This window comes from Lipotes vexillifer, unplaced genomic scaffold (assembly GCF_000442215.2).
Source record: "Lipotes vexillifer unplaced genomic scaffold, Lipotes_vexillifer_v1.1 scaffold903, whole genome shotgun sequence".
Classification (NCBI taxonomy): Eukaryota; Metazoa; Chordata; class Mammalia; order Artiodactyla; family Lipotidae; genus Lipotes; species Lipotes vexillifer.
This window is the reverse complement of record NW_006791919.1, coordinates 250,617-258,558: the sequence shown is the minus strand read 5'-3', so window position 1 is coordinate 258,558 and position 7,942 is coordinate 250,617.

Here is a 7,942-nt window from a genome sequence, read left to right as displayed (position 1 = left end):
TGAGCAAAAGGTTTCTAACATTATATTGTATGCATTATGTGAGTCCCTGCCTCATACTAAATTTACATACAAACACCTTAAAGTTATCTACAATGAACTATATCAGCCATTTGCATTTCAAACTTAAAAATAAAACCAAAACAGATTTGTATGATAACCTTAGTTATTTCTATTCCTTAATTACTCTGATAGCACCATTGATAGTGCCAAATTTTCTATGAGACTATTGGCGGAAATAAAGACTTCAAAAAAATTTTTCAGAAGCATTTGGAATGTGACTAACTGAATTATATATATATATATATATATATATATATATATATACACACACACACATATGAATTCAAATGTACATTAGTCAACAATAATGAAGTAAGTACTTAAGGAAGAGCACATTCAGAAATATTATATATTATACCTTCCTAGCATGTTTCTCTTGGATTTTTGTTTTTTTACAACCAGTCCCTGAGGTATTTTAATTTTCCTCTTGCAAATTATAATCGAATTTTAGTCCAAAAATGTGCTTTTATTATTGTTTTGTAGAAAATTCCCCCTTTATGAATAGAAGGTGTTCACTGTACTCAGTATATACTGAAAAACAAAACAAAATGAAATAAATGTATGTATGTATGCTTTAGGCTTTTCATTTCTAGTTAAAATGTATTCTTTCTTGGGTAGATATAATTTTTTTCTGAGAATAATGATTAATCATGGAGTATTTTTCATAGAGGTACACAAAATGAATTTTAAATACTGAGGCACGATGAATGTGGGGACATCATCACAGCTATAAATCGTTGGATACACTGACAAGTACTTAACAAACTAATACAATTTTACTTAGTTCCCGTAATTATAAAGAGATAAAAATTTATTTGACTAACCATGCAATAAGGGGCATTTTGACTTACATTATTGGTTCAACTCCAAGTTAATGATTAAGAGTTTTAATATTCATGCGGGGTGGAATTTTTTAACATAGTAACCCTTCTGAACGTTTTTCACAGCCAGATGTCAATTTTAAGAAGCTTCAGATCATTTGCACACACAGATTTTTGTCCATTTTTCCCAAAGTCTAAGCCTTAAATGAAATTAGCAAGGAATGACTTAATAAATTTCTGAATAAATGCCCTATGGAGAGATGTCTTTTAGTTAATTTTCATGCAAAACAGACTTACTTTATAAATAATCATTTTTCTGTCAGAGCACACATTTAAAAAACATCTGAGAAAGCCAGTATAAATTGTTGAAAATAAATGACATTGAAAAATTAGTGTTAAATTGATTTTTGAGACCATTAATGTCTTATTTTCCTCTGAAATGTAAAAAACAATGGAGAAGTCAGGGTTTGACTGCTCATAGAATATTGCAGTTTTTGAGTTTGAAAATATTACACAGGATTGAACATTTTCAACAGATATGCAAATATGCAAGAATATTTTGTTACGTTTTCAGAAGGATGCAAAAAATACTTTTTACTAAAAATATCCATATTGCTAGCATTTAATATTACTTGTAATTTTAACATAAACTTTTAAATATAATCTATGATAAATCTCTTTCGTGAAATGATAGTACATAAAGTACTACATCCTTTTTTCCCTTTGAAGTTTTGAATCTGAATGAGATAAGCATACTATGCAAATATTAATTTATAATATTGTAACACAGATAACCAATTGCACAAATATATTTTTTAACGTACTGTGGTTTAAACACTTGGGAGGATTCAACAAATTTTCTCCCTATCACATTCACTGGAAGTGTATACTGTGATTACCACTCACCAGGCATTGTGTTATTTGCCTTAAGTGTTTTGCCTCATTTTATCATCGTAACAACCACATGGGACAGATTTTAAGATTCCCAATTTAAGAATATGGGAAGTGAAGAATGAGTAGCCAATGAATTTTGCTAATACGCCACTGTTTGTGATTTAAGCCCAGTTTGCATTGCCTCCAAAATCCATACTCTTCCATTTTTTTACTTCTATTAGGTTCTGGGGATAAAGACTACAAAACATGAATCCCTGCTCTCTAGGAGCTTATAATAAAGTAGTTGATCCAGATAAGCCAATAGATGAAAAACACGAGAGTTTAATATATTATAACCTAGTGGCTAAGAGGAAAGAAGTGCCTGGTGGGATAGCCTAGAAGAAGGACGATCAACTCAGACACCATTGGAAGATCAGAAGAACATGGAAGTTTCCCAGGGTAATTTCCTAAGGTACGAGGGAACATTGGCCACTCTAAACATAACAAAAGGGAACCGAGAGGTCATTGTGTAGAAGAACCTCCTCGTAGATGTTTAAAATTTAAGAAGCACAATCTAAAAGTTGGTAATATTAGAGAAACGTTTTAGACAGTGTGCCTAGAACTTAATTCAAGGCTTTGAAGAGCAAAAGAAATGCATGGGCCTGAGGGTGAGAGTAGGTAGAAAGATGACTATGGGCAAGAACATTAAGATACACAGTGGTATCTATAGCCATTTTGCCAACAGCTAGCCTGAAAACAAAACAGAACAAAACAAAAAAAACAACGTTATGGGTCTGAGATTTTACCCTACTATGCAAGCTAACTTGTTAGCTCTTCACTATTTCATGGATGCTGATAGAGAACATAAGACTCTTGGGTCAGAGGCTATAATTTGTTATCCACAGTAATAGCAGTAGCCGGCATATTAGCATTTGGGGGCTTGTTCTCTGAGCCATGGTTTCCTCAAGGTAACACTAAGAGGGCAAAGTGACCGCTGCACATGTAGCGGTTTGCATCACAGGAGAGGATCTGGGAGTTTAGTGAATCTGAGTCTTTTCTAGTGCACAGTAAACATGCCTACCCTTTGCTCCTGAGAGCAGAACTATCTCTAGCTTTCAAGGCAGTTTGCTATATATACATCTTTGGAAAGATAGTCCAGAACAAACCTAGTCAGTGCCTCACTCACAAGATTTGGAAAAATGTGAAATACTCAGAAAAATTTGTTTGCAACTCTGCCAAATAATAAATGTAACTGTTTTTAATCACTATAACTTATTGATATTTCTAATGACAAATGGATACATTGATTTAAAATAGAATATATTTATTAATATAAAATGAGGTGTACAATTATTTAAAAGAATGAAACAGTAGTGGCAGTTAGTTTTTACATATTTTGAAATAATTTTCTTAATTCTGGAATGCTGTAAAACTGAACTTAAAATAGTATCTGTAGTTAATATTTTTTACGGCTTGACTACTCCCCCCTTTTCATGTATTAAAGTTTTACTTTTATTTAAAGAGTACCTTTATTTAAAATAAAGTTTTAATTTTTTAAAAGTTTTTAACAGCACAAACCAACAACATCATAACAATGAACTCAGGCTTTTCCCATTTTTCCTCAGTCTTTTTAAAAGCACTTAAATTCATTCTTTTATCTTAGTCATCAGATTTGACATCTCATTGTTAAGTACCTAAGACTCAAAGTTTTCATAACTGGCTTTGCATATGTTATGTATTACCTATGGAAGAATTTTAACAGTAGTTATTACTCTACTTACACAACAGGAACTAAATAGTTAGAAACACCATACATAAAATGAAAAAAAAATTAGCAAGAGATTTAGAAACAAACCCTTTTAAGGGCCACCGCCAGTTCCTTACTTTCGAGAAAGTGACACAGTTTTAATTAGGAACACACATTGTATTTCAGGGAACACTGACACTTCATCTAACATTACTGAAAAGACAAAGCACCTTATTGTATGACCTGATGTCTTCATAGCTGGGAAGCGACAGTAGAAAGACTCTTACATTTTACAGTGAATGGGACTGGTGTTCTTCACTTAGCATCTGATTTCTTTCATTGAGCAGTGGGTCAATAGCTCCAATCAAGTACAACATATACTGCTGCTGGTGGCAACTTCTGAAATATCTTATTATAATAATGCTATATTTAAAATCACCTTGCAAACAGAAGGGTCTCAAGGCATTTTGAAAAACTTTGACAACTAATTTACAATATACATATTATAGAAATTACATTGCTTGCTTCTGGAACGCAGACATTTCTTGTGTGAAACATGGCAAGTGATTAACTGAGTACAGCAACTCTGCACAAGTGGTAAAGAATTCTCCACGTAGTGGGAGTTGGGGGCAGGAATCTTAAGATCATTGACAGAATACATATTAATAATTAGTGGTTGGCCTAGGCCCTAGGGTTAACATTCTTACTTTTGAAAAGTTTTAATAAGCATGAAAAGATCTGAGCATTAGAAAAAGAGAATCTGTAGTAGAACATTTGTACCAAATAAATAAGAGAAATACTACTTCATGAGCCACTACAATATGGAGGCATATGTTTAAATTTAAATGTTTCCTTCTTTAGTTTTCAACCACCTACAAGATCCCCTTTTGTTGATGTGCATTTGTGAGTACTCTTTCTTATAAACAATAAACTTTGTCAACAAATATTTTGGGGGCATTTACAAAGTGACCAACACTGTTGAAGATACTAGGATACAGACATGAATAAGGGTCAGAGCTTGAAAAATTCATCACACCTCTATATTTTATGGGAAGTGTTTAGTGTCAGGATTTCCTAGGTAAGATGTTAGAAACATTTGAGAGAAACAAATTACAAAAATGTATTCAATTATAAAATATTAGTATGGATATTTTCAGAATAAAAGTTAATTAGCTTCACTTTAAAAAATATAGCAATGTATATTTTTGAATGATTTTGGTGCATATTTTAAAAGATTAAATATAAACAGTGGCTTATTTTGATTCTCTGGTAAGTACTTCAGTACTATACTTTTTAAAAAATGCAGGATTTGAGACAAAATTAGAAGAGGATTTTGGTTAATCAACTATTATATAAAATGGGAATTATTGGTGGCACTCATCCTGGGTCTAGTTAAAGATAAAAAGCATACACTGAATTGAAGTAAATTATTTTAATGTGTGAAAATGTCAGAAAGGAATGTACTTTGCTAAGGCTCCTTCTCTAAGGGCTAATTCTGACTCAGTTTGCCCATTCTGCCTGCTCAGGATTTGATGGTGATGATGTGCTGGACCCATTTGACCATGTAGGGGGATCTTTTGCATAAGATTCCATGAAATAATTCTTATATAGCTTATTGGAAATGACTGAACCTACATTTGGATTGAAATGTAGAAAGTTAAAAAAATGTATCCATGTATTAATAATATTTGCAACTTAGTGGGGAATGGTTAAGACTTTAGCTGCACCTAACTCTTCTCTGTTCAAGTTTTTTTGTTCTGTTTGCTTTTGTTCCCCCATTTCTGCATCAGTAGTGATGATGATAATTTGATTTAGGGTTTTTATACTAATTGTAAAGGTTTCTTAGAATTTATCAGAAATCACTCATTAATCAATAGAAGGAAAATATTCAAAGCCCTCAGAGGAAGGAAGGATCTTTTATTTTTTTTTTTTTATTTTTTATTTTTTTTCTTGCGTTATGCGGGCCTCTCACTGTTGTGGCCTCTCCCATTTGCGGAGCACAGGCTCCGGACGCGCAGGCTCAGCGGCCATGGCTCACGGGCCCAGCCGCTCCGCGGCATGTGGGATCTTCCCGAAACGGGGCACGAACCCGCGTCTCCTGCATCGGCAGGCGGACCCTCAAGCACTGCGCCACCAGGGAAGCCCAGGAAGGATCTTTTAGAATTCATTCCTCTGCCTCCTTTTACCACCCTAAAACCAACTGATATACTATATGAATGGATGCTTTTATATCTTTAAGTCATGTGCTTTTGTTTGGGATATTTAAGAGGAGAGACCAAAAGTGAACAGAAGGTTAATATCCGTGTGATGGCAAGTGTGCAGACAGAATGGCCCATTTAATCCCCAGAACCTATTAATATGTTACCTTACCTGACAAAAAGGGACTTTGCAAATGTGATTAAATTAAGGACCTTGAGATGGGGATATTATCCTGTATCGTCTGGGTTTGCCCAATGAAATCACAGTGGTCCTCTTAAAAAAGGTAGAAAAGGCAGAGTCAGAGAAGATGATATGACATGTGAAAAAAGATACAGAGGTTGAAGTGCTTCAGCCAAAAATCAAGGCATGCTGGTAGCCTGTAGAAGCTGGAAAAGGCAAAAGAACACCCAAAGTGAATCTAGCCCAGCCAACACCTTAATCCTAGGACTTCTGACCTCCTGCCCTATAAGATAATACATATGTCTTATTTGAAACCACTACATTTTGGCAATTTGTGATAGCAATGGTAGGAAACTAATACATCAAGGGACACTCTGGTTAGATATTCTTTATTCCTTATCCTGAAGATTTATTTAATATGACAATCATTTAAACAAAAATGGGGTTACAGCTATTTCCCAGAAAAATATTTATTATACAAGATTAGTCACTAAAGGACATTCTTTGTTTTTAGATGAACAGAGAACTGGCCCTACATTGCATGTGCACATGTGGTTGTTACTTTACACACACCTCTGCCAAGAATGGAATGTGGTCTCATGGAAAGGTATTTATCCATCCAAACCCATGCGGCATTCTTTGTGAAAAATTGTCCTGATAGTTTAGGACTTAAGCACTTTTCAAGATTATATTGTTCTCCCATCTTCCCCTTGAAAAATCCAGGTAGTATAAAATAAAGTAGCTGCATAACTGCTGGAATAGTTAAGCTCAAAGTCATAGTCAATTAAAATATGACTCAAATAGGAAGAATTATCACAGAGCTCAGTTAGAAAAAGAACCTTAAAGGCAATAACTTCACTTTTTTCTTAGCTTAGCAATATTAATATTCTAGAGTTGGACATTAACATGCCAAAATCATCTAAAAGATTAATGAGCAACTTCAAAGAAATGTTAATGACAAAATGAAATCTCTCGCTATGTTTTCTTTCTTTCCTTCTTCCATGTTTTTCCACATCACACCTGTGAGATGCTCAGATGAGAAAGGGTATACACATGTCCAGATGTTTTCAGTTTTGAGTCCCTTTGTTTTTGGGAACAGCAGATAGAGGTGAGATAAAAGGGTAGAAAAATTTAATGCCTGCAACACCATTAATTGTCTTTTTTCACGTTCCCTTTGGATAATGCAATGCTTGAAAAATATAGACCATTTTTGTTCTCTGGACAATTCAGCAAATGACTTTCTAAATCACTGAGTAGTTTATGTAAGTAAGCTGAAATTCTGAAGGGTAAGCTCACCAAAACTTTCAAAATTCTTATGAAAGCTGGAAGCCATTTTGAAACCTCTCAACATGAAAGTTCAGATCTGAAGATTAGATTAGTATCAATATATTATCAGTTATCTATTGACTCTCATGCAATGTGCTAGAGAGGGAAAAGGGAGGTGAACAGCATCAAAGAAATCCAAATGCAGTGGGGAAAGCCTGCAAAAGAAAACTGTGGTGAATTCAATCAGGCCGACTGACATTAGAAGATTAATCCTATTATTAAGTGGTCTGGAGAAATCAGTGATGATACTGGAGGGGATAGAGGCTAACACAACATAACTCCTTTTGTTTTTCCTCTTCACAAATCCTGTTTCTATAATTAGTGGAAATAACTAGAATGTAGCTATATTATTGAATATGAAATTGCATACTTTTAATATAAAAAACAGCCCATTTGAAGTATTAATTAGAAAGTGGTTTTATAGCTTATATGTGTAGTATAGTAATACAAATTATAAGGCGATAATATGAAAAAAATTGGTATCATTTTTTGCCTTGCTCTTATGTGCCCTTTGGTATGTGCTTTACACACACATTCTCATTTGATCTTCACAGTGAAACAATTATTTTAAAATAGATACATTTAATGACATAAACACATAAAATATATTTAAATAAATTTTTTTTTAAAAATTAAAAGTTATTGAAATCTGTATTATCATAAATAAATGCTCAGAAGGAAAGGGGGATTGGAACTGTTTCTTTGTTGTGGGAATGTTCTATATGAATTAAACGAG